Source organism: Neovison vison, chromosome 6 (assembly GCF_020171115.1).
Source record: "Neovison vison isolate M4711 chromosome 6, ASM_NN_V1, whole genome shotgun sequence".
Lineage (NCBI taxonomy): Eukaryota > Metazoa > Chordata > Mammalia > Carnivora > Mustelidae > Neogale > Neogale vison.
The window spans coordinates 181941394-181967921 of NC_058096.1; the positions used below are offsets into that span (position 1 = coordinate 181941394).

General features: G+C 41.4%; 1 protein-coding gene across 2 annotated transcripts in view; it reads right to left on the reverse strand.

Annotated features, from left to right (window-relative positions):
• Positions 1 to 18678, reverse strand: part of CHL1 (cell adhesion molecule L1 like) — a 220588-nt gene extending 201910 nt beyond the window's left edge. Inside the window, exon 1 of one of the 2 annotated variants that reach the window (XM_044253141.1) lies at positions 18621 to 18678. The gene's annotated coding sequence lies outside the window, so the exon portion shown is untranslated. Of the gene's footprint in view, positions 1 to 17912; positions 18360 to 18620 lie in introns of those variants that run through there. The other variant, XM_044253142.1, reaches the window with a different exon arrangement.
• Between the last annotated feature and the right edge of the window lie 7850 nt (positions 18679 to 26528).

The window sequence follows — 26528 nt, forward strand, 5'->3', positions numbered from 1 at the left end:
TTTTCAGGAGCCTATTAAATATAGAGAACTAAATATACAATAGCCTGATCTGCATTATCTGAGCTTCTGGGACTGAGAACCAGGTCCTAGAAGGGACTACAGAACATAGAGTCAGCAGTATTCTGAGACATACAGGAGGAAAAAAAAAAAAAACCTCCTGAAAAACATGGAAGGCACTGTGTTTTTCTGCTGGGAACATCTGATTTCCGGTCATTTCAGAATTGGAAAGCACCTTCCAAGGTCATAGAACTCAAACATCCTACGATGGCTCCAGATGTCCACACCCCCTGACTTCTCAGTCAAGTAGGCATTAGGTTCGTTCTACCTAGGTTTGGCTTTCTCTAAGCCTATCCCAAATTGCAGAGGACTCCTGTTTTATATAAAACATGGAAAAGCCTTTTGGAAATTCAGACAGGTAATCAAATCACATTTTTTTTATTTATTTATTTTTTTTTTAAAGATTTTATTTATTTATTTGACAGAGAGAGAGATCACAAGTAGGCAGAGAGGCAGGCAGAGAGAGAGGAGGAAGCAGGCTCCCTGCTGAGCAGAGAGCCCGATGTGGGGCTCGATCCCAGGACCCTGGGATCATGACCTGAGCCGAAAGCAGAGGCTTTAACCCACTGAGCCACCCAGGCACCCCTCAAATCACATTTTATCACAAAAAGTTTTTCTCCAATGGCACTAGACTCTGGTGTGATAAACGCTGCTAAAAATTAATTACTCATTTAGTAGGGCTTGCAAATTTATTTTGCTTCAGAGAAATGGTAATTGCAAAGGAATTTTTTCTTTGCCTTTTAAATTCTATGTCTTTCCTGACCCTTTCACCGTATTTTTTTAAGACGTTATTTATTTGAGAGCGAGAGCGCACACAGCAGTGGGGAGGGGAAGAAGGAGAGGGAGAAGCAGATCCCCCATTGAGCAGGGAGCCCAGCGCAGGCAGATGCTTAACTAACTGAGCAATCCAGGTACCCCCTGACACCTTTAATAGTGCACAAACTGGAAATAATCTTTCCTATTCTGAGCATATATTATCCATACATTCCTATGGCATTTTTGGTCCTCTATTTTAGTATTCTTATTTGAGTACATGTCCTTAATTAGACTGGAGGTTTACAACATTTCAGGAGTGCCAGACCCCCAAAACACATATATGTTTATACTGATACTATTTTGTAAGCATATATTCGGTGGTAACTGTAAGCATCTTCAGGCCAGCTACTGTGTCTAATTCATCTTGCTGTTGATCTACCCGGCATAGTGATTTGCACACAGCAAGAACTTCGCAAATTTTCACTTAATGATTAAATGCAGGAATACAGTAGGGTAAAGGCAGGGAAATGTGATGAATTTCTCTAAGGGATGTCTTCATCCCGAGGTGGGCTGCATATTCTAGAGCAATAAGCGAACATCCTCTTTGAATTGTCTTACAATCCTTCTGAATGTAAAAAAAAAAAAAAAGTACAAGTCTCAGGTAGGTCCTAAAGCATCACTAACAACACTTTAAGTTTACTAATCTTGCTATTTTATAACAGGAAAGAGGTTACAGGACTTCAAACCAGAGCCTTTGGCAGGTAGGCGGGTAATTTGTATCCAGTTAGCTTTAATGACCTTGGACTATTTTCATTGTATTAACATTTTTAATTACCTTTCATTGTTTCGCACTGACACTGGTCTTTCACTTACAGTAATGAAATAAAATCCCCTTTTAAGGCAAACTTTTTTTCTTTTAATTTGCTATTAAAAATGTTAAGTACATTCTGACAGAAATAATGAAGATGGTGTATTTGGGGGGGGTCTTAGAGAGTAGGATATGATGGAGTGACCAGAAGAAAGAACAGCAGGAAATGCGTCTGAGAAGACAGGAGCTTTAAGAAGGCTAGAACAGCAAGCTGTTGCGTAAAAGGAGAGGGTCTCTAAGGATACAGGAAAGTAGAAGGGAATAATGAAGGCTGAGTCCGGCTGAATGTGGAAACCAAGTGTGACAGTTACTTGGCCAGCAAAGCAGTGGGGAGCCAGGGGAAATTTTCGGGAAGTAAGTGACATCATGGTCACAGTGACAAGCGAGAAAGGGGATTTTAACGGGGACATTTAGACCTTCATGGAGAAGTGCAGTGACAAAAAGCAGAAATCCAATGAGAGGAAGGTTGCAGCGGTCTACTGATTAAAAGACTAAACGAGGAATTATCCATAATGGCTCATGAGAAATAAATCTCAATGTGTCCAAGAGAAAGTTGAAGCAGGCTTTGTGGTCATTTAAAAATAAAGAAAGGATGCAGAGGACAGAAGATGGACAACTGCTAAAGCAACAGTGGCCAGAAGGAGCTCTCTGCTCTAGTAAAGATGTATTTTGTTACAACAAAAGAAACCACAGGAAAAAATCCAAGGATTGCTTCCGTTTCAACAGTCCCAACAGTTCTTAATACAGCTTTAGAGGTTGTATCATCTAAAAATGAAAACTGTCCAGAAAATGTAAGATTTAACAAGGGAATATTTTATCAACAGCTAAATGGTTTGTCATGAAAATGACTTATGATAAAATCAGACAACCGGATTTCCAGTTCCACTCTACAGCAATGGAGCCTCAACCTCTCTGAATAGAATTAATACCTACCTTGCTTAAACACCTAGTCTTTATTTTTATTTATGTATTTATTTAACACCTAGTTTTTATAAACATCATAGTAAATGATATATGCATGTATGTTTCTCAAAAGCAATTTTCAGTATTACCATTATAGAATTCACCAGAGCAGAGTGTGTTAGGGTTACATATATTGCATTTTTACCTGCTGAATTAGTTTCTGAGATATGAAAAATGTAGTGCAATACTCTGTACATGCTTTTGGCAAGACTGCAGGAGAAAAACATCTGTGTTTATCAGAAGGATGGGATAATGTAACAGAGGTACGAGAATGATGGTGCGTGGGGATCCCAGGCGTGGAGAGAAAGATGGCATGCCACAGAAGGAAGAAGATGCGAAGGTGTGAGGAAGTAGAGGAGGTGAGGGCACAAACGGAACCCACAGCATACATGGCAGTGGTTGTTCTTCATCCATGATCAGGGAGCACCTGAAGAGAAAAGAAACAGCCCAAGACAGCTACCTTGCTGTATATTCTTGACCTGCTTCTTGCTCTGCGCTCGCACAGTGCCGCAGGAAGATTCGAGAATGATGTTGGTACTCGCCACCCAGGAGTCCGCTTCGCATTCCAAGCCTGTTTCTGAACGTTACAGTAAAGAAAGATGGAAGCCAAATGCACAGTTATTATTTCGGGCAGGAAGTCTGCTTCCTTTTTCATTTGTGGTTGTAACAGAAATATAAAGGACACAGGAGAGGCTCTTTTCTGATCCCTCCTCAAGCCCGGTGCCTGTGGGATCTGAGTAGTCACCTCCCGGTTTCCAGGCATTTGAGTTTCACCAAGCATCCTTCAGACTCTGCTGGGAGAACCCTAGTTCTCCCAAGGCCAAGCCACTTCCACGTTAAATAGAAGAGTAAAGATAAATGCAAATGAATTTGCAGAGCATCAGCAAAGCCCATTCTGCTAAGGCATCTCGGCTTGAGGTGTCCTCAGCTGTCCATCCCCTCACTTCTAGCCTCCCTCTCCAGACACGGGTGCCGCCAGCTTTCCAAAGTTCACTCTCCTGTCACACTCGCTTCTCTAAGTCGTATGTGCTCCTGGGCCTAAGAAATCTAGGAAGAGGGGCACCTGGGTGGCTCAGTGGGTTAGGCCGCTGCCTTCGGCTCAGGTCATGATCTCAGGGTCCTGGGATCGAGTCCCGCATCGGGCTCTCTGCTCAGCAGGAAGACTGCTTCCCTCTCTCTCTCTGCCTGCCTCTCCATCTACTTGTGATTTCTCTCTGTCAAATAAATACATAAAATCTTTAAAAAAAAAAAAATCTAGGAAGAAATCTAGGAAGTGTCCCTTTGGAGCACAGCATTCTACTTGTTCCGGGTTTTCTCGCACTTGGTACTCCGTCACGTGGTGAGGACACGGTGTCACGGCGGGCATAACAATCCTCTTTATGAGCATGTCTTTCAAGTTCTTCCTACCCTGTCTAGTTGAATCCTCCAGCACAGCAGGGTAGCCGGAGGAGTGCTCGCTTTATATCTGGACTGGTGTGTTATGGTCTGGACTACAGCGGAAGGGAAGGGATGCTGAACCTGCTCCAGGCCCAGTCTTTGCAAAAACTGACCATCTTCTAATTGGACTCCTGGACCCCTGAGCTGTCATGTAATAAGTCCAATGACCTACTTGAGTGACTAGCCCAGCGGAGTTCAGCCCTCCTTGTATGTGCACAGCATGAGACATGCAAGTGAGGCTACCCGGAGGACACTAGCCCAGCCCGGCCACCATCTGAACCTACTATGTCACCCTGGTTGCCACCAGGTGAGATTGAAGAAATCACCCATTTTAGTCCTGCCTGAGTTCCTGACACACAAAAGCATGAGATTTCATAAAATGGCTGTTGCTTCAGTTATGGGTTAGTAATGTGGCAATAGGTAACCCAACAGTGCCCCTTCACATTTTACATAAATTGCTACATAATCACAATTCAAACTCATTTTTCATCATTTCCCCTCTTAGCTACACAGAAGTCTCCAGGTACTTTTCTTCCAAGTGATAAGCAACTTGTGCATTTCCCCCAAGAATCTGATATGCAAAGCACATTTCTACTGAGGTCTTAAACAGTTTAAAGCCATATGGTGAATTCCCCATGCACGATTCAACAGAATAAATGATGAAAATAGCATGAGTTCAATTTCAGAAGTCAACGGAATGGTGATAGTATTTACAAAGCATGGCCTCCCTAAGTGCTGGTAATAAAAAAAAAGAAAAAAATACACTGGGATACACTTGCAGTGCAAAATCTCATCTGCAAACAATAGTACCTTGGATAGTTATTAGTGTGTTGCTATTAGAAGGACATCTTGTAAAAGGTTTGGGGAATTTTAATATTACTGTTTTGTATTTGCATCTAACATTCTTAGACAGGTAGGTCACTAGGAAAGATGATTTCACTTGATTTTCAGATTAATGATCTATACTAGGTAATATACCAGAATCTATTTTAGTTTAATCTAATTCATAATTTCTTAATAACTCAGGGCCACCCATAAGGCCATCATGATTTCTGAGTCGCCTCTCTCTAGCCTTTCCATTCTCCTCCCTTGCTGAAGAGATGTGAGCTGTAATTTCTTTTGTCTGTGAACAAAACTGCAAAATTTCCATCATCTGTTCTAACTTGCAGTTTATACTCTGTCATCTACTAAAATAAAACAGTTATGCTTATTAGAAAGGTTCTAAATTAAGAGTGAGTAGTCACTGGGCGCCTGGGTGGCTCAGTCATTAAGCATCTGCCTTCAGCTCAGGTCATGGTCTCAGGGTCCTGGGATTGAGGCCCACAAGGGCTCCCTGCTCAGCAGGAAGCCTACTTCTCTTCTCCCTCTGCCCCTCCCCCTGCTTCTATTCCCTCCTTCTGTGTCTCTCTCTGTCAAATAAATAAATAAATTCTTAAAAAAAAAAAAAAAAAAGAGTGAGTAGTAACTGAGTGAGGAAGGTCTTTCCACACCAAAAAGCTTGCAGTGAATTCAGTGAATTTACATTGCTATGAGGTCTCTTTTGTTCAACCTTTAGATATTGGTTTAGGATTTAGAAACTGGAGGTAGTAGTGAATAGTGATTATGGTGAAATGTAAAATGTGGTTATGGTCATTGATTTATTTTATATCTTTTATTCTTATTTGCAGCAGTAAAACAGCATAGGGAAAAAAAGCATTGTTTTGGCAATAGGTGAGAAATACACTACCTGTATCATGCAGTATTTAAGAACAAGGACACAGATCAAAATAAATTAGTACCGAAGGGATTTAATACAACACATCAATTACAGATTAATAAACTACATAATTCAAGACCTCCACTTTAATTTTTTTTAATATTTGTGGACTAGAAGCAGCTGAAATAATCACTTCAGTTTTCCACTTCATGTTTAGCATGAGTTCTAAACAGCGCACATCTGCCCCCTGCTCACCATGCACCCACATACACCACACAACCACCCACAAAAACTTGTGTCATTCGTGGAACCAGTCTGAACCCTCAAGACACTGGAATACAATCTTCAAAGGCAGTAAATGTGAAGTAAATCCAACTGAATAAAAACTTAGAACTGGGCATTCCAGTCCCTTCATAGAGCACAGAAGCAAATGTAGCCCAAATTAGCCTCCCCTTAAGGACACCAGTCTGGTTTTTAGCAGAAACAAACTACCTCCACTACAAGCATCCAGTCTGTTACACCCATTATTTAAATGAACTTGGGAAATGATAACACACCTTTCTGTCCCTCCTCATCAGCTCTGAATTTCGAGGGGCAAAGGAAGTGGAATGCATGCTTAATTGAGGCAGTAAATACAAGGCTGTAGCAGATTGTTTTACTGTTAAATACAGTAATGAGTTTTTAATGGCTGCTGTCCAAAATTACACTGGAGAAAAATGGTTTATTAGTAATAATAATAGCTGGCACTTTTATCTTCAAAGCACTTTACAAATATTAGCTCATTAATCCTCCAACTGCCACTGGGAGGCAGTGGTAAATGTTTCTTCCCTCAGTTTACAGCTGGGAAAACAGGAAAATAGAGGTAGTAACCAAGTTTTCCAAAAGCAGTTTCAGGTATAGAGGTCAATTTCCAATCAAACGACTCATATAATTTTTTTTGTAGTTTTTTTATTTTATTAACACAACCAAAATCTGCACATAAACTATCCATCTATTCATTTTCTTTGCTGCACAACCTGGCATTGGGATTGGTGACTCCAATGGCCAGCTGGGTGCTCTTTCCACAATGCCTCTGTGGTTCTTGGAGTCATCTCTGCACGGTCAGAACTGTTGCACACCAGAGGTCCTTCAAGCTCCTTGGCCTTGAGGACAAGGAAGTTCTGGAAACCGCTGGGCAGCATGTGCTTTGTTTTCTTGTTGCTTCTGTAACCAATGCTGGGCATCAAGATCTGGCCCTTGAATCCTCTGTGCACCCTACTGTCAATGCCTTTGGGCTTCTGCCAGTTGAGGTTATTTTGTTTTGTTTTGTTTTTAGATTTTTATTTTTTTGACAGAGAGAGACAGCAAGAGAGGGAACACAAGCAGGGGTGGGAGAGGGAGAAGCAGGCTTCCCACTGAGCAGGGAGCCCTATGCGGGCCTCGATCCCAGGACTCTGGGATCATGACCAGAGCCAAAGACAGATGCTTAATGACAGAGCCACCCAGGCGCCCCTAATTTTGACATATAGGTCTGATGGATGCTGGATGAATTTCTTGGGCCTTTTTTATTTTTTTTAAGATTTTATGATTTAATTGAGAGGGAGAGAGAAAAAGAGAGAGAGAGAGAACAAGCAGAGGTGGGGTAGAGGGAGAGAAAAAGAAAAGCAGACTCCCCGCTGAGCAGGGAGCCCAATTTGGGGCTCAATCCCAGGACCCAGAGATCATGACCTGGTCCACCCAGGTGCCCCTTTTGGTCCTTTTTTAATGATCTTGGGCTTCACCAGAAGTCTGAGGGTGGCCATGATGCCAGGTAGGTGATGGCTGCTATCTCCACAGAGAGGACACATATCAATTTTTATACATAATTGGATGGCATTCATTGTGATGACTGCCAGCCCCGTTTTGAAGGATTAGTGGCTAAGGTCAAATCCAGTTTATTTGAACCTGATTCACAAAAGCACACATGAGTTGTATCCAAATTGCTCAATGGTGGTCCTTTAGTATTATTTCAAGCAAGTCAACTTTGTTAAAAAAAATTCAGCCCAAATCAATTACATGCAGAAGCTTCTATGCATGGAAAAAGTGGTCTGTTGAGACACTTTGAGATGTAGTCCCACTGAGAATTAATTGCTAGAAGTTACAAAGCAAAATGGAATCAAGGTCAAACGTAAACATCTTTATTTGGGCTTTCTATTTTTATTCATTTACTCAGATCTCCTGTATGGAATATAGTATATATCTCAGATTAGTGAACAATAATAAATAATCCAAAGAGTCTACTATTCATTCTGTTGTACTTGACAGATGTTAAAATTGTTATTATTTTTGTTTGTTTGCTTACCACTGTGGGCAATGGTTTCAATTTCTCGCCATTGTACAATGTCTTAAACATTTTAATCTAATAAATGAATTCTCCACTATGTCACCAGATGCATTTTACAGAACAAGTTTAGAAAGTCTCTGGATTTATAACACAAAAACAAACATATTTCTTGAGAAGCGAAGTACTGCACTCTAGAGAAGCAGACATGGGTCAGACAAAAGTCCTGCAGCAAATCCATTCCATCAAGTCCAAGGAAACGAGACTGGCTGTCTACCCAAAACAGAAAGCAAACATTTTTGCCTTTACATAAAAAGGAGCTGGAATTGCTCAGCGTCTGAAAATGCCACTTATATTTTGCACACTAAAAGATAATAATAGCATTTACTTCTAAATACCCCAAACCAAAACACCAAATACCTCTCAAAATCCCAAATACATTGACCATGCCTAGAACAGCATTGATTTTTTTTTTCCTTCAAAGCCGTATCATAATTGACAGCTGTTAATAAAGATAGTGCCATCATGATGAGAGGTGTCATTTTCAAGAACAGTCAGGCTGGTATATGACATCTGCCATTGCCAACTATTTCTGTCTTAATCTGGAGTGGCAGATACTCGCACCTTTGTGGAAATGCCAACCGTGTAATGCAATTGGTTATATATAACACCCAGACGTGAGGGAAATCCATGCATATTGATATGACAGAGCATCAGAAACATTTCTGCCAAGAAATAAGAAATGGTAATGAGGGCAAGCAAAAGCTTTGGGGAGGGTAAAAGTTGAATTTTACATATACTGGTGCCCAGGGACAACTTTAGGAAGAATCAGGCACCAAATGTTTTCATGACAAGATTTTGGAGTAAACACAAATGTCCTCCTCTCCCAATGTATCTCCCATATGAAGCCCCTCACTATTAATCTTTCATATTAAAGCTTTTAAGTAGTCTTTTTAAATGCTGCCATTCCTGAGGTAAGTATGCATCTTCATCTGATATCTTAAGAAGAATCCTTCGTATCTATTTTACCACATATCTGACTGAGAGAGTGAGACAGAGAACAGGTAAATCTGGGTAAAAAACAGAGACAGGTGCTAGCTCTGATGAGGACTATACAAGAGAATTGTGCTCTTCGAGGGGGCACTGATGAACGCTGCACACCTGGAAAATGGAGTCCAAGAGAAAAGAGAAAAGACATGCAAAGGACTAAATGTTTGAGTCACCCCCAAAATTCATACATTGAGACCCAAATCCCAATGTGATGATATTTGGAGCTACGGCCTCTGGTAGGTCATTAGTTCATGAGGTGAAGCTCTCATGAGGGGGATTAGTTCCCTGATAAAGGAGACCCCAGAGAGCTTTCTTGTGCTCTTTCTGCCATTCTTTTTTTTTAAGATTTTATTTATTTATTTGGCAGAGATCACAAGTAGGCAGAGAGGCAGGCAGAGTGAGTGAGAGGGAAGCAGGCTCCCCACCAAGCAGAGAGCCCGATGGCAGGGCTCCATCCCAGGACCCTGGCTGGGATCATGAACTGAGCTGAAGGCAGAGGCTGTAACCCACTGAGCCACTCAGGCGCCCCTCCTTCTGCCATTCTTGTTGGGAAGATACAAAAGAAGTCAGCCCAGACGAAGGCCCTCACAAGAAAACTATGCTGGCACCTTGATCTCAGATTATCAGGCTCCAGAACCACAGGAAATAAATTTCTTGTTGATAAGCCACTCTGCTGTGGTACTTTGTTACAGCACCCTGACCTCACACAGGGTGCAGAAGTGCATGAGAGACTCAAAGGGAGCACAGGGTAGCAGTTAGGGGCTTGGGGTGGGACTCAGATGCTTTGAGTTTGAGTACAGGTGAGTCCTGGCTCTGACACTTCTAAGCCATAGAGTGTGACCCTGGACAAAAAGAAAGCCCTCTACGTCTATGTCATCCAGCCTAAAAGGGGCATTATAAGAATTGTATTTCACACAATTTACTGATGCAGAGAATGCAAAATATATCATAAACATTTTGTAAGTGGTAGCTACTTAAGCATCAACCTGGTACAGCCTTAGTCCTGTCTCTAGTAGCCTGTCTCTACTGTCTAGTCCATACCTCATAGGATCTTCAATCAATCAATTAATCAATCAGTCAATCAATGTATCATAGAATTAAATAAGTTAAGGAAAATCAGAGTTCCTTATCTTTGGGCAGGGCTGCATTCAGCCTTGGAAATATAACTGGTAATGTTTTCAGTATTTCCCCTAGACTTACATCCTTCAGTTTATACATTAACTCTGATTTTTTTTAATTTTTAAATTATTATTATTTTGTGTTTGTTTCAAATAAGAAAATCTAGGGACGCCTGGTAGTGCAGTCGGTTAGGCGACTGACTCTTGGTTTTGGCTCAGGTCATGATCTCAGGGTCATGAGTCGACCCCACTCTGGGCTCCATGCTCAGCATGGAGTCAGCTTGGGACTCTCTCTCCCTCTCTCTCTACCCTTCCCCCATCCACTCTCTCTCAAATAAATAAGTAAATCTCAAAAAAGTAAGTAAGTAAATGAGAAAATCTAAAAGCAGTAGTGTGGGCTAAAAGCTGGATTGCAAATCAGGGTATCTGAGTCTTAATTCTGGTTTCACCCATGCCTACCCAGCTCTTAGACCCTGCTTGTCATTTCATCTATGAAATGGGCTAACAACTTGTTCCTCTTTGTCCATCTTGTCACTGTAAAAGCCAAGCAAGATGATATGAAAAAAAAAAAAATCTCTAAAATGCTGAAAACATCCAAATATTGCAAGACATGACAGTTTTTTAAAAGAAGTCTGCAAAAATAACCTTTTGAATGGACAGAATGTCATCAGAAAAGGTCTTCCCTTTGAAATTTTGCATAAGATGTGTTGTTTCCTTTGAACAAATCGGTATACAAAACATCCCATAATAAGCTGATATTCTGTCACTTTACATTCTTTAGCAAAGGTCTTCGATGCAACAACGAACTGAATTCACAATCAACTCTAACTGTATCAAATGATCAAAAATCACTACATTTTTCTTACCCACTTGCCTTCCATTACACTGTGAATTGCATCCCTTAGCCCCAGGGAACAAGAATGCCTCATTATCAGTGTGCTACCAATGCATGCCTGATTATTGCCTTATCCTCTCCACCCTGATACCACTATGCCAAAGGAGAGGGATATCCCTCCGGAGACTCAAATGTCCAGGTCACAATGACTTTAAGCTGTCAGACTGTTATTTGAGGGTATCTTCACTTCACAGGCATTAACATCTGCAATCTTTAGCATCAGATTTACCACTTACAGCAAAAGCTTTAGTTAGGGAAGAACCTCTGCTAAAGATGCAAACCTGTTACCACAGAAGCTATAATATGCCTTTTGCACCCGTCTCTCTGCTGTCTCAGCTCTCTTCTTGGAAAGAGATTATACAGGAGAATGGATAGAACTGTCTAGCAGTTTGGAGACTGCCGCTGAAACCCACCTCTGAATGGGAGCATGCCCAGCTAGGGCAATGAAAGGACAGAGAATGATAAAGGTGAGTAGAAGATGGTTCAGAACACATATTAATGATTTCCCATATTGCCCTACTTTTGGCAATTCAGACTTTCTCTTTCCCCATTACCTGCGTTCCATAAATTTTACGGCTCAAGGTGTGTGCTGGGTAGTCTTCATTAACCTGCCAGATTCCAGTCCATTCTCCACCTTCTTCCATCCTACTCTGTGCAGAAGGAACCCTCTCCACAGACCACCTCTACCAGGCTCCCCTGCCATCGGACTCCTGGTCAGTTCAGCCACTCCAAGGAAGGAAGAGAAGATCTGCATCTGCCACTTAACTGTGGCTGTTTCTCTACAGGTCCTGGCTGGCAGCCTTTCCCAGGCTACTGCTCTCACCTCCTTAGTAACTACTCTTGTCCTCCGTCCCACTGGATGACAGGCAATAACGGCTCTTCAGCAGCCCTTGTCAGTTTCCCTCAAGTCTGTCCAAAGAGTTGTGGTTCCTTCTTGAAACTCCCTTCAATTGCCTCTTTGAGTATGCTTATACATAGGAAAAAAAATAAAAGTGAAAGCAAGAGGAGACCACTTCTTACCAGAGAAGACACAGAGCTCTAAGTCCTTTAAAACAGTCAAGGGTACACACTACCCACTTCCAGCCAATGGTTCTCTCTGGACACTCTGGTTCAATACTGTGAGAACATCAAGTTTTGAAAGATAAGGCAGGAGTATGAATTTTTATGTGAAAGCCTTGGGTTTTAAATATTGGCTGAAATACTTCTTAAACACTCCTTGGGCCAAATAAAACACACACGTAGGCTAGGTTCAGTCCAAAGGACATTAGTTTGGATCCTAAATAGACTATGGTTCCTCTTCTTTGGGGGAGGGGAGGGGAAGGGGAGTTAGGCTTTTTGTTGCAATGCATAATTATAAGAAAGGTGGAAATTCACATCTATACAACTTTTTTCTTACACAACTACTTAGTCCTAAAAAAATAATTCTCTATCTCACTTGAAATCTCAAGGCAAAAGCAAGAAACACTCAGACTCGAAAGTCACAGGAATCTCAGTGTCTGGGTCTGTTCTAAATGTATGAATCTAATCAAATCATTTAATTTCAGTATGGCTCACTCCATTCATCTGCAAAATCAGGATAATGACTTCTTTCCTGCCATCTTCACAGAGACATTTGGCTGAGAAATGAAATAATACACAGTAAATGAAAAGTGCATATGAGCTCTTCAGAGAATAAAATGGTGTTTAAACCGAAGGGATTAGTAAGAAAAACCTCAGAGGTTTGCCAAAGCTTTCTTTTTTTATCTTTTCCAACCATGTTCCATGACACCAAGGTAACTCCAAGTCAATGCCTCAGGCCAACATGATCTTCAAGAACATCTACCCCAATCTAAGTTGGTGGTCCTCACCCCCCCAGGTACGGTACTCTCACCAGAAGCTTTCAAAATATCCACAAGTCTTAGTCACGATCCCCAGGGATTCTGGTGGAATTCATTTGGGTTGGTAGTTTGTTTGTTTGTTTGTTTAAGATTTTAATTATTTATTTGACAGATAGAAAACACAAGTAGGCAGAGAGGCAGGCAGGGAGGGAGAAGGGGAAGCAGGCTCCCCGCTGAGCAGAGAGGGTGATTTGGGGCTCCATCTCAGGACCTGAGCCGAAGGCAGAGGCTTTAACCCACTGAGCCACCCAGGTACCCCTGGGTTGGTAGTTTTAAAAGGATCTACAGGTGATTCTCCTTGCTGTGCAACCTGAGAACCAGTAAGTACTCTTGGGATCTTTCAAATCACTACTACTATATGTGTGCATCAAGAATTTTCCATTTGACTGTGCCATGATGATGGCACACACTTATTCACATGCATAGGGATACACACACACACACACCCCTATCTTTATCCATTCATACACTGAATATGGAATAGATGGATAATTATTATAATTAAAAGCCAGAATTCTTTTTAAAGGTTTTATCTATTTATTTGACAGAGATCACAAGTTGGCAGAGAGGCAGGCAGAGAAAGAGGGGGAAGGGGCTCACTGCCAAGCAGAGAGCCTGATGTAGGGCTTGATCCCAGGACCCCAGGATCCTGACCCAAGCCAAAGGCAGAGGCCCAACCCACTGAGCCACCCAGGCGCCCAAAAGCCAGAATTTTTTGAGTGCTTAGTAAGTTCTACTAAGCTGTCTATAAAACTTGCCCCATATAGCATTCACAATAATGCACACAAGCTGGGCATGGATATTAACCTCCACTCCATAGAAGAAATCAGTGTTCAATTAAAATGACGTAGTCAAGCTCATACACTAAGGAGTTAGCAGACTCTGATTTGGTACCCAGGCAGCCTGATTACTATAGCCAGTATACCAGTTTGCTTCCCACTGTGCCAGACAATATAAGGTTTATGAGATGCATAAAATAGAATGTGTGCCCTCAAGAATGTTAATATATGAGCAGGGAATTTTCACGCACACTAAAATTCCAGGTTAGATGGGAAAGTGGTACACTGTAGTCCCTGGAGTTAGGAAGAGTTGGATTAGAAGATGGGCAGCTGATGGTTTTGCTTAGCTCTTACTTTGCAACTATGGGGAAAACAAGATGCACCTAAACATCAAAAAGGAGAATTATTAAGAACACCAGGAAAATAAACCCTGCTTAAAGAGAGTACATTTATATAGTTGCCCTATTCAATACATTTATTATCACCATCATCTGCCAGCATCATTTGGATTGGATATGTACACCTTTTTAAAAATTTACCTACGTTATCAGTTCAACCAGCAAACCACAATTTCTGAAGAATTCATCTCAGTTCAAACTCTCTGATTCTTATAGAAAAATTATGTATAAAGATACATATAAATTTTGTATAAATGAAAAATTATATATAAATATGCACATAAACACAAACATATTCCTAATAATTTGATTTCCAAGGAGATAAACAAGTTGTAATCTCTTGGTAGGTACAAGCTAATATAAAAATGAAAAGAACATTTTTTCACAGAAAATTTCAAAAACTGAAAACAGAATATGCATTCTCTTTGTGTTTTTATTATCTAAACACAATAGGAAGGTAAGTAGGATCGTTTTTTATCCACAATACATAAAATCTCAATTAGTTATGGTCTATTTGTGCACTGACTAAAAACATTCGTTAACAAAACAGAATTTTCTAGTTTACTGGATAAATATACCAGAAGAAATTGCAGAATAATGTTAGGTTGCCAAGCAACCACAGCTCTACTCCCTCTTGTTTGTGATCAATCCAACTCATTCATCAAGCTTCCTATCCTAGTGCTAGAGAATTCCAACCAATTTGTTTCTTGGGAAAATTATAGTGACTTTCGGTAACACAATAACACTTTTATTCTCAGAAGATAAACTTAGATGTTCTTTCGATCAAAGCAATGTGTTAATTCATTATTCTCTACATGGTGCTAATGAGAAAGCTATAATTAACTAACTACACTATTGCGACACACATACAATAAACTGCAGTAATTAGTAATGTTTAAGGTGTTAACCAGCCTCCAAAATTAGAAAATACAGAATCTTTCCTCCAATAAAGATGTAGAGAAAGAAGAAAGCACCATATCTAATTAAACTGGGAACTGTTTCCATTCTCCTTCGCACCCCAAGAGGGGGAGAGGCATGGTCGCCAAAATGTGAGAGATTTCACTTCAGTAGCAGAGAAAATGGCTCAATGCCAATTCTACTTGTAGGTAGACATAAAATGCTGGCGAATAATGTAATCTTTTCTTTGAAAGAATGCTTAGCACAATATTTTTCCAGGAATGAATAGAAAGAATATTATGCTTTCACTCATTAGTTGTGTTAACTTAGCATATTGTATGTAAATCACCATAATAATTGCATTCTCTTCAGACTGAATTAGTTAGTTACAATGAAGCTGTAATCAAAATGTTCATAATTGAAAATATAGTATTCTCGGTCTCGGTTTGAAAAAATAACAAGCAACACTGATTGAATCAGATAATACAGCACATCACTGAAAACAGCCTTAGTATAGAGACAACTTCCTCCTGTAGCTTATACCTTTGCATGTCAATTAGATCCCCAAATTCAGGAGGCAGTTCCTCCAGATCTGTCACGGTTTTCTATGTCACCCTTTGTCTTTGGCCTAACTGAAGCTTTCCATGTGCGTTATTGCTTAGATTTTCTGGGGAAAATACAAAAGAGTGAAAAGCTAAATTTTTGTTTCTAAAATGTGTTAGACTCCATGGCACTGTTGGCTGTGATAAATCAAAGGGCAAAATAATTTCCAACAAATGAAACATTTAATGCCAATGCTCCTGGGAAACAATATGTAAATGATCACATGAATTTCAGGCAAGCTGTCACACTAATTCCTCAAGGTACCTTTTAAAGATGACATACTCACTGTGAAGAAGGGTATGTTGTCATGCAAAAGTCAAACTTAAAGCAATACTCTACTATCTGAATTGATATTCACAGGGCTTCCTGACACTCATTCCTTCAAATCTGAAGCTATCCAGCCCCCTCTATTACTTAATTTTCCTTTATGAAATTAAAAACAGCAACAACAAAACCTAGCAGAATCATAAATCAGTCTTGATCATTACTCTTATTTAATTCTCCATTTAAAAAATGAACCAGACGAATTATTTCAACAAAGCAATTTTGGGTCAAACAACCTATCTTCAAAATTTTCAAAAGTAAGCTATATCTTACCCAGCAAATATTTTCTGAAGTCAGGTCTATTTTGTGAAAGTCTTAAGGAACTTTGTGATGGGAACATATGTCCAGTTTTACTTGCTTCAGATCCACCAAGACATGACTACATTTTAATAAGCAAATGATATTTTTAAACTGTACTTAAAACCAATCCAGCAAGTGGGATTATTTAAAGGTAATAAATACATTATGGGCAATATCAAATCCTGTCATTATTACAATTAGGTCCATGAATGTTTTGCTCATCACCAGTTAAGCTGGAGCACATAATAAAACCATGAGGTAGCAATAAACACCTGCAGTCTTTTCTCTAAAGGACCCATAAGCATAGATGCAATATAAGAGAACAATATAAAAAACATGTATTAATTATCACAGTCCTACTCTTCTGCAGTGATGTGGGTAAAAACATGCCCAGAAAGAGATGTTTAATGAACTGCCATAGCCAGTACTCACACCTGCCAAGAAATAACTATTTGTCTCCATTTATTCCCTCACAATATTCAGGAGCTCGGGAGGAATGATGATACACTATCCTCTGCCTTCACTAGAGGTAAATACACCACAGCACTTAAGGCCATAAAATGGAAACCTGGGTTATACACTAGACTCTAGAACCAAGTTCAATTATGAAAGCCATAGGGTGTTTCCTCACAAGAGACTGAAATTAAAACAAACCTAACTGGAACATCAGCCTGTGAAAGGGAAATAGAGTCTCACGCACAAAGCTGCAGAATAAACTCTTTTTTTCCCCACCTTATCACTAAGTTTTCCCAAATATCTTTCTAAGCTTCTCTCTCCATCCATGTACTGACAAGCCAACATGACCAGCAGTTGGTCAGTTTATATCTTCCAATCTGCTGCAATCCAGAGCTATGTAGGAGTTGTACGGGGCAGTAATATTTAATATCCACTGATATTCTTCAAAATTCGAAAACATAGTATTTTGCCTTATAAAAAGATGCGAAGAAATGAGAATGCACCGTATCTAATTAAATTGAGGATTAGTTAATAATAACAGTAACGCCATCAGCAACCATAAGTAAATTAGGGTGTTTATTAAGCATAAACACGAAACTAAACTGCCTTCTTGGATTATCTCATTCCAGTCCCGAAAAAACCTAATAAGCAAGGTATGATATTACCGCTATTATTAAAAAGGGGAAACCGAGGCACGGAGTAGTTAAACGGCCTGCCCAAAATCACACATCACGGAGACGCCGGAGCTGCAAATGAAACCCACCTGGGAGCCTCGAGAGACTCTGCCTCGAGCGAGTCCAGGTGGCTCACCAGTTGCCCACCTCCGCGCGCACGCGCACATGCCCCCCACAGCCACCACGGGCGTTCCAGAGAGCGCGCCGTCGCGCACGCGCGTGCCCAGGGGGCCACTTGCCGGGTCCGGGGACTCCTTGGAGGCTTGCAAGGGCGGGGCCGAACCCCAGCGCCCCGAGCATAGGGCTGAGCCGCGGGGCTCCCTCCCCGTCGCGCCGCCCTGCTGTGCCACTAGTCACCTGCCCTCCGCCGCTCGCCGTCCACCCCCTCCCCTGCCCGCCTTCCTGGCTGACAGACGGACCACCCACCCCGCGCTCCCCCCAAGGCGCGGTTCCGGGCGTGGGTACCTGGGCCCGCGCGACCGCGGCTTCTTCGGCCCTTCGGTTTTCGCAGGAATTCCTCAGCCCAGCCCTGACTGAGAAAGTGCTGCTCACCCGGCGTGCAAGAGGAGTGGGAATCAAGGGGCCGGCGTTCCCCAGCGTCCCAGCCTCCAGGCTCCAATCCCTGCTCTCCAAATTAATCACTTTCTCCCTCCCCACGCACACTCTCACTCAAAAAAAAAAAAAAAAAAAAGGGAGAGAGAGGCACAAAGAAGAAGGGACCATCCGTGACTGGCATCTCTAGCTCCCCCAGCTCAGCTACCAAGGAGCCATGGCAACCACGCCCCCGGCCTGGCCTCTAGCCCCCACGGTGCAACTCCTAAACCTCCCCGTTTTCTTGCCGTCCCCCCGCCCCCCACAACCTGCTGTCTACAGATTTCCGTGTTCAAGGCGGCAGCGTATACCGAACCCCAACCAGTACCTGGAATCCTCCCCTGAGAATGGGAGCAAGATAGGGGCGGGGTGGGGTGCGGGAAAGAATATAGCCCTACGACCCAAAAGATGGTCAGGGGCAGGGAGGAGAGCCACCAGGACTAACCCCAAACCCAGGTAGACCTCAGACCCCCTACTGGAGAGAGGGCTGCCATCTCCAGGAGGGTTTGGAATGCTCGCCAGAGGGTCGGGGGGCGCGGGGCGAGGGGGTGGTTGCTGGAGAAAAGACATAGGTTAACCTACCCGTAACCACGCGGAGAAAGTGGGAGCTGGAGGATTCGTGTAGTGGGTTCAGCCTACCCGGCCGATACGGAGCTGTACGAATCCAGACTCAGCCACCAGGGGGCGGGGCTGGGAAAGGGGGCGTCTCTTCCCGGGTTAGGGCTGAGGGACCCGGGACCACCCCACTTTAGGCAAGGATGGAGCCCCGAATGCGCACCATTTCCTATCCACAGTGAGCTGACCCCTCCCAGCAACAAACCCTTAATCCGCTCTTCCATCACGCCCAAAGAGTTGGCTGCCCCTAGAACTGGGGGAAGCCGTAGGGCTAGCAAAACAGATGCGAATTAACCCCCACCCAGACACACCTGAGCCGTCTTTGGCTTTGGATCTGTTCCGTACCTTCCTCCAGGGAAACTTCTCCCTCTAGCTGACTTGCTGCGGGAGAGGGACGTGCGATGTCCAGAAGCTCCGAGCGGAACCAAGGGAGTTTACTGCCGGCCGCTTGCAGCTGATCCACACGCGGGTCTGCCGGCTGAGATCCCGCCCTACCCCTCCCGCCGCTGGCGGTGGCCGCGAGAACGCCCGACCTGTTCCGGCTTGCGCTGGGATCCACGCCCTCCGGGCAGAGGCTGGCTAGCGCCTCCCCGCTTCTGCTGGGTTCTGCTCCGCCACCCCTCACCCACGCCGCTTATTTTCCCTCCCTTTGCACACTCCTTTAGGACCGGGAGAGCTACAGGCTTTTAAGACTCTTATCTCATGGAGAAAGGAAGGGACGAAGCCAAAACTTCCCTCGTCATATTCAACATCTATGGTCAAAAGAGGTAGGATCGCTGTCCCTTTCAGCTGCAGAAACAAACAAACAAAACAAAACAAAACCCAAAACCGTCCTCCTCCCGATGATTACACTCAGTACATATTCCACACACGGGTCGCCGGTCTGGTTTTCCTTCATTGCTGCACGTTAGAAGGGTGTGGTGCCATGTACCTATTAAAAATATTCTCTTTGCTTTCCTTCCTTATTTATGGGTGTGATGAGGCTTGTTATTTAATTTACAAAAGATGCTACTACAATAAGCTAACAAATGATTACATACATAATAAATATGGACACCTTTCGCTGTTAGCCGTTTTTAAATTTTTTGTCTTAATACTTACAGTCTAATTTTAACACATTGTTCCGTGAAGTTTTTCTCATTAATTCTACATTAATTCACTATTATAAGATAGAAGAAAGCCCTGTGTGCTTATTTCCGTTGCAAAATGCCATTTCTGATACCTTGTCAATTCCACCAAAACATGTAAATTTCATTTTAGGATTCCAAAATAATATGGGAAAGTTACAGGCTTTTGCAGAATAAGTTATTTATATACCCCTTTCTTTTTTTTTTTTTTTCACTTAATGATATTTTCCAAATTTTTCACACAATACCACTTTAAAAATTCTGTTGAATTTAAGTTCTCTTTGATGGTAAGAGAATCATTGACTTCTAATTTTTACTCCACTAAGGCAGGAAGATTGACTTTACAGTCTGGTTTTGTTCTCATCTTGTACATTGAACAATGAGGACATTTAGAGCTATGAGCTCCCCTCAGAGTTGGAGACTACTACAGTAGCAACTAGAGGGAAGACAGTTCAGAATTCTGCCTCAGAAACAACTAAATAAAATATTTTGAAAATGAATTAATGGACTTTTAAACTTTAATAATTGCTAACCTTGGAGTCCCAATTCTGTCAGTTCATGTGTGGGCGCAATTCTTACTGACTGCATTGCAAATGGCAAATGCAAGTGAGGGCAGGATTTGCCCTGAGTTTAAATTGTACTACTAGAGTAATTTCTTTGCCCGAGGCATCATTATTCACATGGCATATTTTCTAAAGTAGAAACAAAGATAGAATGCTGAATGAAATTCCAACAGGAAAAATACAAGAAAACATTTCCATGGTCAAGGAGACACAAAGCTGAGTTGAACTCAGAAGGTGACCACATTTCTGGATAAACATTCTCTGACCAAAAGAGTCAAACCTCAGTCCTGGCCAGACCAACAGAATACTCTTCAATATACAGCTCTTCTTTTCTCTATGATTTGTTTATTTGACATTAGGATCATTATGAAAAGATATATATATAGAAAGAGAGAGGGAGAGAGATCCTAATATTTATCAGTCATTGTTCAAGATACTAGGGTACAGTGGAAAGCACAATAGACAAGGCTAGCTGCTTCTTTCTTAAGTCAAATATCCAAAAACACATTAAAGAATACCAAGGCATAATAGCTGAAACAAAGAGATGAGGGTCAGTTCTTAAATATGAGTTTTCTTGAAAGGGAAATAACTTCTGCATCTCTGACACTGAATATAAATGAGGAACTAACAGCCCAATAGTAAGCCCAGAGCTAACTAGGGGCAGCCATTAAGTTTGTATATATACAATATGCTCTACCCCAAGCAAATAAATTTGAAATGAGGGAGAAAGGGAAAAGCGCATAAGGAAAAAAAGAAGAAAGGGAAGAGGGAAGACAAATGATTCATCAAGAAAGGAAAAAAGTATTTGAAAGAAAGACTGTTAGCCAGCTAAATAAGTCTTTTTAAAGAAATGCAAAATAGAAGCAGACAACTTAAATTTCCACATCCAAAAAATACCTCCTAGATGTTATCTCCAGGGATAGGTTTTTGTTTTTGTTTTTGTTTTAATACATTTCCAAAGACAGGCCACAAATGTAGGCTTTCCTGACCCAAAGAATTTAAAACAGCTCACCGCTTCAGATTCCAGAAAGGCTGGAACCGAGACCAGAAGGCAGCCTTCCACCGGAGTGGAAATTCGGTGAAGCTACCTTCTGCTGCTGCTTTGAAACCCTCTCTTGGCTCCCATCCTCCTGTCTGACACTTTGTTCAACAAACAATCCTAATATATCAGGCATCACACAATTGCACGTGAGTGCTGAAGAAAGACTACATTTCTTTCAAGTCACATGGAAATTTGGTTGCATTAGCTTTGAAAGGTGTGAATTTATCTCTCACCATTGAGAAAGGCCATGCAAAAATAAAAATACGACTATCAAGGGGAGAAAGGAGGTCTTTCGTGAATAGAAGCAGAAGGTGAGAGAGATAGGCCAGTCATCTGGAAAAAAGAGAAAAGGTATTAAGAGCCGGGGTATTTTTCGGCTTTTACTGCTGATTTACTGCCTATCCCCAGCTTGAACCATCATTTGGTATCATTCCCAGAGCCAGGACCATTGGAGGAGTATTGACTTTTGGCAAAGCCGAGTAGCTAGTGATATGGCAATGTTCCTAGAAAAACTGTTTAGCGGAAGAGCTGTAGTTTTCAAAATGGCATTTCAGTCTAGCAGTTCTGAATAGTCACAGATCCACAGGGATTTCCTGGCCAACTACTGTCCTAAAGGAAGGCAGGATGTTCCACTGAAGAGTAGGTCCTCAAAGGCAACCTTGGAAGTACAAAGCAGCTATGTTCAGCTTAGTTATTAAGAAAGCTAAAGATCATATTAATTCTGCAGAGTTAAACTGACAGTATTGATACTCCTTTAACACAAGAACAAAAGGTCATGTATGAAAAATCAAAGGGCAATCATTCTGGAGCAAATAAAAAGGTAACATCTTGTACTTTATGTCATGAATCTTTAATACAAATGATTCAGCCTTAGGAGGTCATGGAACCAGGTATTTTCACTGGATTTTTAAGGGCTAGGTAATTTTACGGCCATTAACAACATTATACTTATGTAGCTATAATCGTGCTAAGTGTTATCTAATCTCATGCTTTAAGGCATTTGTTGATTACTTGTAAAAGTCAGAAAGATTTCTTGTCCTCCAATCAGAAATGCTCAAATGCCCGTTATAACTATCTTTCTCTCCTACTGGTCAGTTTGCTCCAAAGTCTTCTGCGGTGAAGTCTTATCTCAAATGCCTGAGAATAGGTTAATAGTACGAATTCATTTATTGGGAAAAGTCTTCATAGTTTTGGAGGATGGAAATTTCATTTAAATCTCTCTATATCCAACATAATACAAAATCTTTTCAATCTGGAATTTACCTCTTACATATTCTCCTATAGCTTCCTTTTATACTTGAGGAGGGCAAGGTTCAGAAATTTCCTCAAGATTGTACAAGCTAGTGGTCTAGAATTACACACACACACACACACATTCTAAATTCTAAATATACATATATTCTGAATTCTAAATATATTCTTAATCTTGTCAATAATTATTCTTGTATGATTTTAGAATATAAAAGACTACTGTCAGCTTGAAAGATAATTCTATGTATTCCAGTTTTGCTACAGCAAACAAGATAAATGCTGAATAGTGAAATGGTGAATGATACCAGGAGAAAAAGGGCTGATCTTTACAGAAACAAATAGTCAAAATAAAGGTCTCAGTTGATATTTTCTTTTGTCTATTTTGTCCAATTGATTTTGGAAATTGGTTTTCCCATTCTCAGAATAAAGGAAACTTGTTACAGAACAGGAAGAGACCCAGTAGGTCTTCTTAATATAAGTCCCTGCGGCAGGCTGCTGGTTGCTTCTCTCCCTGCGCTGATCCCTCACTCCACAATCTTTCTTTTTTCCTCCTTCCTGGCCACATAGCCGCCTACCTAAAGGCTACACTTCACATACACCCTTATGACCAAGTTTGTCCCCATGGCTAGGTTCTTGCCAAAAGGACACAAGAAGAAACACTATTGGCAACTAACAGCTCATCTTCTTAAAGGTAATCTAGATTCACTCTTCTTTTTCCTTCTAGCTAGCCTACAACAGTGAAATATTCATAGGAGGATGACAAAAGAACCCCTCTTGAGTCCCGCATGACTCTAGGAATTAGAGCCCACATACTATCATGAAAAACTGAACTTGCCTATTCTTTGAGACAGTGTCTTTTGAGGTCTCTTTATTGTAACTATTTAGCCTTTCCCCTAATTAATACAGTTATAATCTCTGTCATTTCAGAATAGTCAAGAAAAATAAGAATGCATGGTACAGTAGGTATCCATTGTTTTTTGCTTGCCAGTAACCAATCCTAGAAAATGATGTGACTGAGTTGAGGCTGATGCCAATACTTTCGATCTACCACTGGTCTGGAAATGTGACACAGGTATAGAATCCATATTTCCCATCCCTCTATCTATTAGAACAATGAAAAGCAACAGACTAAAAAGGAGCTAATGAAGGGATGTGTGCTTGAACTATGAGGAAAAAAACACAAGATTGCTTGGGAGGCATGATGTAAGGTAGGGGAAGGTGGCTGCTTATCCCCACTCAGACAAAACATGCCTGAGAATAAAACCACCGCAGGGAAAAGAAAAGACAGATACTTGACATTTACTTGAAGACTTAGGTCTCCAAATAGATGAAAGCTTCTTGTTTATTAAAAGCTGAAACTGAAATACATCTTGACCATGTGGCTAGGTGAGTGAAAAAATATTATAGTAAAATAGTTTTAAGTTAGTTTCATGTCTCCTGACATCAAAATAATTTTTAAAGATTTATTTATTTCAGAGAGAGAGAGAACAAGCTTATAAGTCAGGGGAAGGACAGAGGGAGAGTGAGAATATGGAAACAGACTCCTCACTGAGCACAGAGCCCAACCCCAGACTCAATCCTGGGACCCTAAGATCATGACCTGAGCTGAAATCAAGAGTTGGCAGCTTAGCTGAATGAGTCAGGGATGTGCCCCCAATATCATCCCCCTTCACAATAGATTCCTAAGTAAGATTATTCCCTTTGGATAGGCTCCTTCGTAAAAGAGATGTGCATGACAAAAAGTCTTTCTTTCATGAGATAACCCATCTGATTGGTAGTGACTCTTTGAAATACTATGTCCAAAGGATTCCAACCCTCTATCTGAGTTCAGCTGGAAAAGACAAAGTGATTATTAATGATGTCTATCAGTGATATTACACAAGAAATGATCCTCACATGCTGGATATTTGCCATCCTTGCTTTCTTAAAGTGCGGTGTAAGTCTAGACAATGCATAGGGACTTTTTTTTTTTTTAAATTACAATATGATGGTGCATTCTTTGGGGACATATTTTTAGCAGTTTTAAAAAGAGCCATGGATGGACGCCTGGGTGGCTCAGTTGGTTGGACGACTGCCTCCGGCTCAGGGCATGATCCTGGAGTCCCGGGATCGAGTCCTGCATCAGGCTCCCAGCTCCATGGGGAGTCTGCTTCGCTCTCTGACCTTCTCCTCGTTCATTCTCTCTCTCACTGTCTCTCTCTCTCAAATAAATAAATAAAATCTTTAAAAAAAATAAAAATAAAAAGAGCCATGGAACACAATGCTTAGGGGTCATAATTCATGCTTTCAGTTGACATTTCCCTATAAAGTAAATTAATTAGCAGACATGCATTTAAATCACAAATCACTAATATGTAATATGCTATATTAACATCAAACCCAGATGTAACTGGGGCCCAAGGGGGCAAGAGCACCTGGTTCTGGGCATCCCAAACCAGGTTCGTTCACTCACCACTGACAAAATCCAAAGGCAGAGAAATGAGTGGTGGTGAAACAAGGAAGGGATTATTTTAGCAAGGCCAACACCAGGAAGACAGTGGAGCAATTTTCCCAAGACTGCCTCCAAAGTGCTGAAAATACTTCTACGTTTCTATAAGAAAACTATAGGACGAAGATCAGTGGGTACTTGCAGGTGAGCAGTAAAGGTCAGGTCAATCATCGTCTCAGGGTCAATCATGTGGGGTCTTGCTCAAGGCAGACCTTGAGGGGTGCTTGAGGGGTGGTTTTGGTTCCCATCATGGGATACTTTCCCCACCAGGCCCTTTGCCTGAGTTTAAAAGATGAGCTGCAAAGAACTTAATCTGTTAGAAAGTAGACTAAGGTCAACATGGAGGTAAAACCCTCTTTCACAAAATCAATTGTTTACAGGCACTGCATTCAATTTATTGTCTTTCGGGGGTTAAATGAGACTTACCAATCTATTTTTTTATTATTAGTACTTTTTACAATCATTTTTTATGTTGTCTTTCAGAATATGATAAACACGACAAATCTAATCAGACATTTAAACTCCATACCACAGTATAATAAACCCATAGCAAGGGGTGTGAACCTCCTGTTTGTATTGACAAGAACTATTTGCCTTATCTTATAGGCATTAGTTCCTCTATCTTCTGCCAGTTCCTCACTCAGGTAGTTATTTGGTGGTTTTGGTTTCTTTTTGTTTATTATTTCCCATGGACCAATCTAATTTATTTAAGCCATCCATCTCCTGCCATACCAAAGGAATAGAAGATCAGTATACTGGTCATCATTTGATTTAAATAAGGAAGGAGAGCTTAAGGTGCCACGTACTTTTCTGGTCTGTGTGCAGCATCACGGTCCAAACTCCTGCTGTGGTCCCCACTGAGGAGTTAGGTCCAGGTTCTTTTTCTTCATCTTCATAGCCAGTGGAAGTGGATTCACGTTGAGAGTTACAGAAGAGAGTATGATTACCATCTCCCAGGGAAAGGGCTTGAACCTGATGCAGAGATGGGGTAGGCAATGAACTTGGGTTTCTCTTACTCTCTGTAGTGTGACTTCTAGAAGATGTTCAACATATTCACTCCCGCACCAGGTAGCACTAGGAAGTAGGTTAGGGCCTTCCACATGCCAAGGGAGCACCCCTTGCGTGGAGGCCACTTGACGCGGGGCACCCCAGCTGTGTCCCAGACGGACCTAAGTAGCCCAGAAACCCAGGACCCAGCTGCTGCCACCTTTTTCAACCTGGATCGCACTCAAATAGTTTTTTTGGCAGCTCATAATAAAACATTTAAGGGATGTCACCAGGCATGAGTTTTACATAACACTTACATGCCCATATATAGTTTCCTTTAGGCAGGCCAAATTTATCAGCTCATCTTCTGTTTCCTATAGCTCAGTACATCCACGCAAATATAAATACGAAACATAT